Source organism: Notolabrus celidotus, chromosome 17 (assembly GCF_009762535.1).
Source record: "Notolabrus celidotus isolate fNotCel1 chromosome 17, fNotCel1.pri, whole genome shotgun sequence".
Lineage (NCBI taxonomy): Eukaryota > Metazoa > Chordata > Actinopteri > Labriformes > Labridae > Notolabrus > Notolabrus celidotus.
The window spans coordinates 20,094,690-20,106,737 of record NC_048288.1 but is presented as its reverse complement, the minus strand read 5'-3'; the positions used below and the strand labels follow the sequence as shown (position 1 = coordinate 20,106,737).

General features: G+C 41.0%; 1 long non-coding RNA gene across 2 annotated transcripts; it reads right to left on the bottom strand.

Moving 5' to 3' along the window:
• Nucleotides 1-1,619: 1,619 nt before the first annotated feature.
• Nucleotides 1,620-5,882, bottom strand: LOC117829177. 2 transcript variants are annotated; one of them, XR_004634565.1, is made up of 3 exons: nucleotides 5,689-5,882; nucleotides 1,956-2,096; nucleotides 1,620-1,811 (listed from the first exon to the last, which is right to left on the bottom strand). It is a non-coding gene; the product is annotated as an uncharacterized LOC117829177 (long non-coding RNA). The 2 variants fall into 2 exon arrangements; XR_004634564.1 differs by lacking the exon at nucleotides 5,689-5,882 and adding an exon at nucleotides 2,178-2,884.
• Between the last annotated feature and the right edge of the window lie 6,166 nt (nucleotides 5,883-12,048).

Below are 12,048 nucleotides of genomic sequence, written 5' to 3'. Positions count from 1 at the left end.
AACTAAATGATTTAATCTTGTCAGCCTCACCAGTCTGCACTACACTTACTAGCCAGTTCAACAGTTTATTAATACTTTTATTATTTTAGGCCCGAAATGATGGTCATATGTTGCCTCTTAGCTGTAGCGCAGTTACCCGCCACTCCCCAGGGTCTAGCTTCGGTTAATGGCTACTGCCATAAAGCTGTGATACTCTACTAGACAGCATCTTGTAGCACGGAGCAGTTTGAAAGTATTTTGATCCATTAGATAGAGATTAAGTTGTATTTAGGCTGTGTCTGGTCAAACTGGCATGTAAACACCCAACTTGAGCAATGTGTAACCAGTACAGGCATGTTGACGTTAACCTGCAAAGAGAGCTGAAGGATGTAGGTGCTAGCTCTGCTAATGTTAGGCACTCTCTTACCCTTTTTCGAACGAGGCAGTTTCAGGGCCAGTTCGAAGCCGGTGCTCAATTGGGAACGGTTTTTTCATGTTTTGGCTGTGAGTGAACCGACTCCCGGCCGGGAAAACCGGTTCCAGAGCGGCTCCAACTCTTTGCTGGTCTAGAATGCTGCTAATGTCAGGCTGAGGTGTGGTGTTGCCGTAATCAAAAACACAAACCAAACGTGTTTCAACCATTGTCCTGCAGCGAAAAAATAAAAAAGACTAATGGATTCCAAGGCTAAGCAAGCTGCCATTGTCCGCCATCGTTGTTGTTGTGAGGGAAAGTTTGTGCTAGTGCTGCTGGGAAAAGTGGTCACATAAATCTGAGCACCAGCCCGAAAACACAACCCGGTTTGCGTTGGTTGAAAAGAGGTATCTTCAAACCCAATTTGACACTGTTTACCTGCAGACCCTCGATCCTGTGTTTAGTTGTTTGAAATAGTGCATGATTTTTACTGTTCTTCTTAACTTTAGACTAGTCGGAATAAGATTTCCTTTAAACAACTAGTCTTTATTGAGTCATCCCAACTACCATAAATACAAAAATAGTACAAAGAAGAGTGGTAAATACGTTTTGTGTTTAACTGTTCTGAGTACTACACATTTTACAATCCGGCATGTAGCTCCCGTTGGCGTCATTACTCATGCAGTGTAAAGTGTTTTTGTGATGCTCCCCATGTTACTACAATACTGTGATAAGTTTGGATCATTTAGGTGGGTAATGCAATTAAAAAGCAAAAAAGAAACAGATGAATATAGAGAGCAAAACTGAAGAGGAGCTTTTTCAAAGCCATAACTTTGAATGTAGATGTTCATAGCATATACAAAGAACAGAGAAGCTTGTTAGACTTCAGCACCTTCTCTGTAATTTTCTGCTCAGCAGGAGGAATTATGTTATTTCCAACCTGTTGTTCAATGCCGTAGTACTTCTTGATTATTTTCCTTAGTTATTCATTTATAGTTATTTTTACCAAAAGACCTGCCTCACTCCTGTGGGAGAGAGATGATCAGCAGCACATGCTGTAATTACATTCAATAATAGTACATTTAGTGTATTAGTCAAACTCATCTGGAAATTATCTCTCTAATTGCTCTATTAGTATGTGTAGCAGCAGCCCCCACAACAGCCACTCGGATCATTATGTAAAGTTATCTTGTAAATGAAAGACTGCACTGCATGGAAATGTGCTTTTAATCATTTTATTATTATAAGTTATGCAAATGTATCATTGCTGGTTTAATGATCATTACATGTCAATGTTGTCTCTACGTTAGTCACGAACATCACTCTTGGTCCGGGGTTAATGTCATCCGTGGGTTTTCTTCCTCTGCAGGTTATTAAGGCGCACGCTGTTGTGGCTTTTTCATGGACCCAAGTCAAACACCTGCAGAAGATGTATGCTCACATTTGCCATCATTGATGGTAGAAGAAAGCCAGAGGACCAGCGATGTTTTTGCAATTTTTCTCTCTGCACAGAGAGATAATTAGAAGGAGAATTTGATTCATTAGCCTATGGAAAGAAGCATACCTTCCTCCCTGAGCGGACGGCCCTTCCACTTCAAAGGGGGAGCATGGGTTCTTTGATCCACGACCAGGAGTAGGAGATGCGTAGAACACTACAGAGCACCGCTGTGATTGCTGTGCTCCTCTCTGCCTCCGGACACCGGCTCTGGAAGATGGATGATGATCGTCAGCCACGTTAGAAAGATAATGTGATCCGATTCCGAGAGGATTTGGCCCCTAAACTCACTTCGCCCCGGCTGTCGAGATTAACTTTGTGTCATGTCCTGTGATGTCCACCTTCGCTTTTTTTTCTTTTTCTACTATACTATCTTTCTTTGCTTTATTTCTTTTCATCCCTTCCCCACATGTGGTCTATTTTACAGCCCGCTGACCTCACCACCAATCCTGTCACACACAGACTCTGGTGACAAATGTGTGCGCACGAACATGCACTTTCTTTTTACCTCATTGTGTCTGTTCTTTGAAGAGGAGGACTACGTGATATTCCAATTCGCTTGGTGGATGTACCAGTCACCTTCTTTTCAATTACATCTCTGCTGCACAGGATGCAAAGCATGAACAGGCCTTTCCTTTTTTTTTCCTCCTTCCTATCTTTCCTTCTTTAAAAGCTTTTTTGCTATTCCCGCACAGATAGATGCACTACTTTAGGGTGGAAAGAATCCCAATTAATTTAGAGGTCGTTTGTTTAGTCCTCCTCATCAGATCAATTTTATGCAGGAGGGAAACAGGGAAAATCGTTACACAGCTTAAAAGAAACCTAAGTGAATTACAGTAATTATTTAATGCTTGGTCTTGATCAAGCTAAGTGTCTGTACAGGCTTTTATTTATTTCCTTAATAGCCCCTTCATCTCCCAAGGTCCCTCTGTGGACTGTGATAAAAGAACACAAGAAACGTTCATGAACAGAGGACAAATTTAACTGTTTGAAAAAAGAAATAACTGTTTGAAAAAAGGAATAACTGTTTGAATTGAAATGTTTTTTATTTTGAAATGCCTTTGCATACATGAGAGGCCTCACATTTCTACAAAAAGAGGAGTGTTTATTTTCTGTTTCTACTAGGGATGACCACAATTAATCGATTATCGATTAATTGATTGTTAAGAAATTACTTGAAACACACATTTTTGTTATCAATTTTCCGTCACGTGGAACAAACATCATGTGGTCTCATTACACTCAGCTATCATGGAGGTGTTTGAAGTTTAAAGCATGTTTCGATGTGAATCAGTTGTTAAAGGTGTTGCGCACAGCGGAGACGCTCAGTTGGGGGCTGCGGCTGCGCGTCAGGTCTGCATGTGCGCTTTTTTAAAGAGGATCAATACAAAACTGCTGCCAAAAACGACTACTAACTATAAACAGGACATTTCCCACCTTTGGATACAAAGGCAACAGACAGGTGGGAAATTCAGGTACACTATGTTTGCAGACCAGCAACATCAGATCCGTCTGGGCTTTTCTGCAGCTGGACTGATAGTGACCCGGTTGCGCTCTCGGCTGACACCTGATTGAATACACATGATTATTTTTCTCAATAAGAACGAGTAGACAGAAAACTGGACCCTGCGAGTCTGAAGAACTTTTCTGTTAGTAGTCTCAGCCTTCACTTTATAAGATTATGTCCACGTAGAATATTTTAATGAGCCTGATCGTTGATATTCTGCGTGTCAAACATGTACCCGTATTCAACCCCGTCAGTGATATGCATTTTGTTGCTATAGAAAATATAATTTAGGGGGAAGACAACGAATTTGGCCTTTTTTTTTTACGTAAGAATAATAATGTTTTTTTTTTATCAATTAATTGATCGTTAACATTTCCAAAGATCGATCACGGAAAATACTTAAATTGTACATCCCTAGTTTCTACCAAATTTCAGTTCAAAGAGAGAGGGCAATTACTTTTGTTACTTGATTACATCTAGTGTATTTGTGGATAGATGAGATTTCAGTCGTGAATGATTTTGTACAATCTGTGGCTTAAGGTTGCAAAAACATCTGTTGTTCAGCGATACCTATGAAGCTTATATTCTGAGCGTGAGTGGAGTATCTCTCCACACACCAGAAGAGCCAAAGACAGGTATCCGAGTTGGTTACTTTCTGAGGAAGTTAAGGTGTGCAGCCTGTCGCCTCTGGCATTTCTTATAACAGCTGACTAAAGCTATTTGCATTTAATGTGAGAATGGCTGACCCTGCCATAAATAATTGGGAGGAGTACATCAAGGAGTATTTACAGAATGTAGATCTACATTTAATAAACTGTAGCGGTCAAATAATGCATTCTTAAAGCAGCAGTAAAAGCACTGTTTGGGGGAGTTTAAGAGAATAACTTTAATGTTCTGTGACAAATGAACTCATCAGATATTTATAAGGTATCAGAACAAATTTAACATTTCTCATGATGCTAACAAATGTTCTGTTGAGGTCAAACCTGATTATATTGGAAGCAGTCTGGGGGTGCGCCCCATGTTGTGTTGATACGTAATTCAAATAAGTTTGTTTTTCTTGTTGAAAGTTGTATTTATCCATGTGTTTGAGGGAACTTCCTTATTATATCAAACATTATTGTGATGATACTGATTGACTGTAGACTCATTTAGGTTCACTGTGTTATGTTTTGCTGGCCAGATCAAAGCTTTGTCATTAATATCTGTGATGGGTTCACTAACAAACAGTTAGTTGTATTCTGAGGTCTCAAATTTTCTAGAACTTCTCACTACTTCAAGGATAGATGTATTAGGCCTAATATGATTATTTCATCATAAGAACAAATGGCGTGTTTGAGCTAAGAGTGAATGTTTATGCCTTGTTCATCAAACATAGCATGACAGAGCAGAGCTGAAGATATTTGTCCCAACCCGGAACCAACCCGACCCCACCCTACCCGACGTTCGGTCATAATTTCGATAATTTTAAACGGGCTCAGGCCGGGCTCGGGCCGGGCCGGGCTCGGGCTTGCGCGCTAAATGAGCGATCAGGGGAAGCTGAACTCCCCTCAGCAAGCAGTCGTGCGTCAATGGCACGAGCACTGGCTCGTGCGTAAAGTGATAATACAGGACCTCTATAAGATCCCAACATTCCTCTGGCCAAAATTTAACCAGCTGAGAATGCTGTCACACTCAGACAGGGAGGCGGTACATGCTCATGCCCGCACTCTTCTGCAAGCTATGCACGGTGCTGCAGGTGCACGACAAGATGTGGAGACTCAAGGCCTAGAGCTCTCCAGAGATGAGCACGCTCATCCTCCGGCAAAAAGAGCAAATTTTGAGGAGTGGGAAAATGTACAGCGAGCTGACTGGGAAGACGTCGAGGTATCACGCTACATTTAAACGACTGTCATGGAAGATGAAACCGATGTTCTTGGCTGGTGGAAGATCAACAGACCATCCTACCCAAAACTCGCAAAATTAGCCAGATCAGTAATGAATAATGTCGGGGCAGTCGGGCTGTAAACGGGTTCGGGCTTTAAAAGAATCTAGGTCATCAGGGTTCGAACGGGTTCGGGCAGAATTCTGTAGGGCTCGGGTCGGGTCGGGTCTAACTTTTAAGGTAGCTCTATGACAGAGTACACAATAAAAAAAGGACAGCTTTAAATTGCCAGACAGAAGTTTCAAGCAGACGCCCCTCTTCAGCTTGGATCAGGAAATTCCCACCAGACAATTATCTTGTGCGCACAAGATATTAACTTGTTCCAACAGGATAATAAATTGTTTGCACAAGATAAAAGATCATGTACTTACATGCCTTCAGGGGCTTCATAGAAATACTTTTCCAGATGGATTTTAAGAAAGTGAAAAACACATTCTGCCAAGTGGAATTCCACCTGAAGCAGAGGATTTTCATGTTGTTTGTGGTGTCCCGGTAAGAATTCTTGGACTTCTCTGTCAACACCTCTCTCACACAGTGCAAAGGGCTCCACACTCCTCGGGGAGTAGCAAAGTGCTCAAGCACAAGGAGGCAGCAGGAAGGTTGGTTAATAATTTGGTGAGCCATAACCTCAGGAAAAACATTCGCTTCTTCTGCCTTGGCAAGAACAATAGTTTTCTATTCTTTTACTGGGGACTGGATTATGAGGGAAAACAAGACAGTAGACAAACAGTTCAGTCCAAACAAATGAAGATAAATCTAGCACCACATTTGGCAGACCAACTGGAGCAGAACGAATCCCACCTGCTAATTCATATGGTTGCACAATCTGACATGGCTGCAACTCAGAGAACAATGTCTCTGCTGCCTGCCTTACAAGTTTAACTGCCTCTTATTTTTATGTGCATTGGATGGAAGGAGGAACAATTTCACTGCAGAGTGAAATACTGTACAGGGTCACCGAGGGTACAAGCCTTTATTTAGACTGTAAAACAATATCTTTATTTAAGCAGTACTAGCTGAGCCAGTAATATGAAACTTTCCATCTCTTAGCTTACCACAACGATGCATGCAGGTTTGAGATTTTAGAGAGCAGGCTGGTGTTCCAAAAGCAGGTAGTTTGACGTTGAAATCAACATCTTTACACCCAGTTTGTGTACCCTTCAGGTCAACCTTCTTCCCTCCAGTCAAAGGGTCAGAAGCTGATCAGAAATGGTCTGAACAAGGATTTTGTGGCTGGATTTCTAAGATGCTACATCATTAAACTCAGACGAAGGACCTTTCATATGTCTTGGATTATTCAGATTCTACCAACTCCTTGCATTTGGAAAATTGTAGGAATGTCTGTTGTGTTGTATGTCCAAAATTCAAGATGAGAAATGGCCTATCCAGTTGTTTAATCCTTACTAATGTTTGATCCAAGAAACTTATTTGGAAGATCATTTGATCTTTGGAGGTGAGGCATCAGATGCATTGTCTTTGCCATGCATGTCTTGTACAAAAAGCCAGAGTCAGTGTCTTTGCATTTTTGGTGCTATAAATGTAAGTTTTAAGTAGAGTATGTGATGCTGTTGGAGATGCGGACTGAAATCTGGATTTGTGAAGGACCTGGATCGGTTTTATCAAAACAGGAAAATCAAAAACATTTGAGCTTACCAATCTGAGCAGGCTGGTGCAGAGACCTTTAGAGGGGGCAGGTGCTAATAGTGAGAAAAGGCACCTGGAAATATAACACCAAATCGATTGATCAATAAGTGGATCGAAAATTAAATCTATTGCAAACTATTTTGATGAATTGTTCAACCATTTTTAGAACAAATATTTCAGATATTTACTGGTCCCAGCTTCTTAAATGTAAGGATTTAAGAATGTGTTATTCATTATAGGATGGGAGAATTCAGGTGCACAGTGCTGCAGAGTGGATCACCTCAGCTGTGATCTCTCTGCCTGGCTCCCCTTTCCTCTTCCCCGTCTTCCTCTCCACCCTCTCCTTGCATTCTTCCCTTACTTTCTTCCTTTGTCTCAAAACCAGACAAGCAGAAAAAGCAGAAAAGCTGCTATAAGTTGACCCTCATTTGACGCATCTAGATGGAAACAGTGTCAGAGTTCATGTAGGGAGGCAGTTTAATACACAGCCCATTGCTGTGTTTCTCCATTTAAAAGAATATCTATAATTGATGCCTGCACTCTGACCTCAGTTTGATTTTGAGAATCAAAGGAGGACACATTTCTGCAACCGATTTGGTAAAAGAGACAAAATAATTTTCTGTTGTGGGTGAGAAGAGGGCATGAGACTTTTAGAGTCAACATACGTTTGGGTTGGACACGCTGCTCATGTAAATAAAAGTTACTATTAAATAAAAGTTAATATAAACATTCAGTGGCAGCATTAGAAACTCCCTCTCATGTAAAGAAATCCCTCATCCGTCTTTGTGTCTCGGCTGCTTTCAACACGCCACAGATAACCTCAGGTGAAAGGTCATCATGAGACGTCACCTTTTTTATTTTGAATGATCTTGATAAGGGCAACAAAAACAACATTCATACCTGCCCCTTCAAAATAAAATAGAATTAAGTTAATTAAAAAAGACCTGAATAAGGGGCACTTTGGATGTCAGGGGCGAAAGGGCACTTTCTCAAAGTTTTCAGGTGGCTTTAGGTAAACTATGTTCTTCTTGTTGTTTTGTTCTAGTTCTTCTTGTTCTTGTTCTTCTTCTACTTCTACTAGCTAGCTGCTCTTTAAATTCCATGTCAGTTGGTCTCACTCATACTATTTCATTAAAACTTCACACCACCATCCCCTCATACTGGCTCCATGCAGGTCTTACACAATGTTCACCCCATTACGTGTAACTAGATTTTATACAGAGGTGCAGGGTGGAAAGAATGTGCAACATTCCAGTCTTGGACAGGCTGTGAAAAAGGGACTGGATGACATGAAAACTCTACAAGATTCTGTTATTTTAGGATAGAAATATGGGTGTGCAGCGTGTCCAATCGGGATAATACTTCTGAATGAAACTTTTTTCCCTTTAATGTAATTTCAATTTCACTGTGTCCTTTTGAGGTCAGTGAATCTTTGTCTGACTGTGCCCTGGGAAGGTAAACTTAATTTACTGCTATATCTCTTTCCTCTACTAAGGCGCAGCATATCCAATAGTGAACCTCCTAAACATAATCAATTATCTGAGCTCCAATGGCAGAGAATGCAGAATGCTGATAAGACTTTGTAGACTTTTTTTTTTCTAATGAAGAGAGAAAAGACAATTTGGTTCAATACCCTGGGGGAGTTTTTTTTCTCTTCTGGTAAAAGAGAATTATTCATTGCGTTCTCTAAGGGAAAAGTCGATCATTCCCAATAAGTCACTGAGTTGTTGTCCCTTTTTGCTTGTGCTGAGCAGGACCCTCGGCAATGTCGATTTTATGTCATATGCTTTGCGCTGCTTTTTCTTAAAGGCACGGTTGTCGTGCAACAGTAAAGTGACTTTGACTCGGTGGTTGTTTTAACACGTGACACTTTGCTGTGTTTATCAAGGTGTAGTGAGGCTGTCATGCTAGAAGTGCTTGCATAGCCTAAAATCAGCCTCACCTGCTCTCTTAACATTCCTCTCTTGTACGCTTTATTCTTTCAAAAATGAAGCTTGACATGTATTAATAAAAACTTCTTCACAGTGATTACTTTGACTTTGTCCTCCTCACTATAATGGTCTTTAGAACTTGTTCTTCGGTTAAAAACAATAATTCTACCCTTGGGTCAAATTCAGAAGAGGCCAGATCCCTAAAGCATTCTATTGATCATGTCACCGGGCTGATTTGCATGTAAAAAGCTGTGTGCAGAGCTACACATAGATAAAGAATGACACTCCACAAAAGATCGGACGTATTGATCTTTACGCTATTCTCCCCCTCAATCTTCAGTCACGACCTCTGGCTGGTTTTGACGAATGCTACACGAGGGGCTAAGGTAACAAATGAAAACAACAGATTAGCCCCTTCTTGTCTTTTGATTTTTTTAACAGTAAAATGATTCAAAGTCATGCTGACCTTTTACAAGCAGCATCTGTGGGGGGACAGAATTTATGTTCCACGGGCCAGGCTTTATGCCAACACACTGGCTGCTGTTTTTCTACCATTAAACAAGAGTTATGTCACACTTCCCATTTAATCACAGGCCCTTTTTTTTTCAGGGGTCCGGAGCAGAATCAGAGAGCCCAACCAATGACTCACTGTGAGGGGCCCATTTGACAGATTACACCTGCAGTCACACTTTAAGGTAATGTTAGCAGAGGAGGAGGAGAGCCTAACAATTCCATTAACTGTTTTCAATTGACCTTCACGGCAAATGAACAGGTGGGTTCAACGTAGCCAACATGGTGCTTAATGCTCGCAGGAACCACAGCATTCAATATCCCTGTTACACAGCTATTAATCATTATTTCCATCAAAGTAACATTCCCAATCATTGTATTAAGCCTACCTCTGCCCTCATTGAGTCAGATTTTATGTTCTAAAATTACTTAGTCCAGAGTGTTTTTCTCAAGGGTACTCCGGCTGCTCTGAGGGCAAACTTGGCAGTTTCATGGTCCAGTGGTCTGCTCTAAGCTCCGTACCGCTGCCTAGCAGAGCCTCTGAATCGTCTCGACAGCAGAGTGACAAAGTGTAGAGCAGAAACCTGTTTAACACTTCATCATCGCCGTCATAGACATCCAGAAGTAGCGTGGCGATTCACCACATACAGGGAGAGAGAAGAGACCCCCCGGCAAGGTTGATCACATCTGTGAAATTAGAAATACTTTAGGCCTAAATGGCCACCGAGTGTGTTTGCTTTTGTAATTATCTGCAGCCACTCGTTCCAAGTCTCCCCTTTTTTTTCACGGGATAATGCTGCCTGCTGCATACATACAGCCTGAATTTGTCAAAGACGAATGGAATTTGGGGGCAAATCTCACAGCGTTGAATAGACCAACACACTCTATTTCATGCGCTGTTAGATTTAAAGAGTATTATAAGCCATCCAGGAAGATATATCTTAAGGCGTGTTAGGTTTGGATGTGTTACACAAAACATACTGTAGGATGGTGTAATAGTGGTTAACTGGCTGAATCAGTCCATGATAACACAGCAGCACTGTAGCAACCCTGTTGATTAAGATAAAGAAGGAACCATTGGTGAACTTTGAGGGAGTTACTGAACAAAAATCTGCATTTCTATGAGATTGTTACATCCCCCACTTCTATTTCTAAAAAAGATTTTATTGCTTTGTTTTGTTCTTCAAAACTATCATTCAAGTGTGGGCATGAGTTTAACATTGACTAATGTTAAATGTTCAAGCCCTTTTCTACTTTTCACCTCTGATATTCAGATTACTTCTTGAAGCAGGGCAAGTTCCCGGCCTTATTTTGGATAATAAGAGCACTATATGCACATACCGCCCCTGCTAGTTTTGTTCAGCCGAGGATATGACCCAGCTTAAAAGCTGAAAAGTTACATTTAGTTTTGGGAATAGAAAAGCAAAAATCCCCCCGCCTGGCACAGAGCCCGTCTTTTTGTGTGTGTGTGCATGCAAGTAGATGGTTTTTCTCTATCTATTTATGTGAGTTAAAGAGAGCCAGGTGGGTGATGAGGATAAGAGTTACAGGGTTAAAAAAGAAAGAAGAGAGTAAGTAATGTGGGTATTGACCCACATCCCCCCCTGTGTGTGTGAGTACAGAGGGGGTCAGCAGAGATAGTGCTTCAGTTAAGGCCACATGGGGTGAGGGATGAAGACCAGCTCTGTGCAAGTTGAACAATATCTAACCAGAAGAGCTTCTACCCTGGAAAGAATAATTTAAAGGCTTTTGCTCTAAAAATCTGGCTAAACTTTTTCTTTGAACTGTCTCTCTCAGAGCTGTCTGTATTAACAGTCCAATCTCTCTGTCTCTCTTAAAGCTTTTCATCATTTTTGGTTTATTTTTTTAAGGCAGAAAAGGCTTTGGTTAAACCAGAATTGGAAATAGTTAGTACTGAAAGCACAATGAAACTTTTACCACCAATTCAGATATTGAAATCAGATGCGTGTTCTTAAAAGTTTTGTTGAAAAGCTGGGAATATTTCTCATTAGGTAGACTTGAATTACCTCATAGTGTCTGAATATTTTAGATGTTCAGGTCTTTCAAGCTGTTGTGTGTATGTGTGGGTTTGTATGTGTGTGAGTGTGTGACCAGAACATAAAACAGAGGCAGAGCTGCCCGACATTATTGAACATTTTCCAATTAGGATTCTCTGAGAGGCTCAGCACAGGCTTCACAGTGCGTTAGTTGAGAGGTGCTCAATACAGGAAACGGAAATGAATTGCCTTTGTGAGCTCTCATAGTGTTTTAATGCACATGGCAGCTTTTGCTTAGTGATTAGGGATCTTGAAAATATTTAGGGAAAGGCCCAGGCTAAATATACAGCCAAGGAGACGTTCTCATACCTTACTTAACCAAGTGTGAAATAGCTTTGGCTAAGTAAGGGGACAACCATTAATACTGATAAAAATGGGACTAGGTGCTCTCAAGGTGGAATGTGAGTTCTCACTAAGAAAGTGATTTATGTCACCTTCAAGTGAGGTTAAAAAAAAGCTGCCTCCCTGAATGAAAATTTATCCCACACACACTTGTGCACACACACACACACTTCCCAGACCTAGTAGGTTGTCATTCTCAAACAGTGAAAGTTAAAGTTGTAATACTGCAGAACTTGAGTAATGCTAC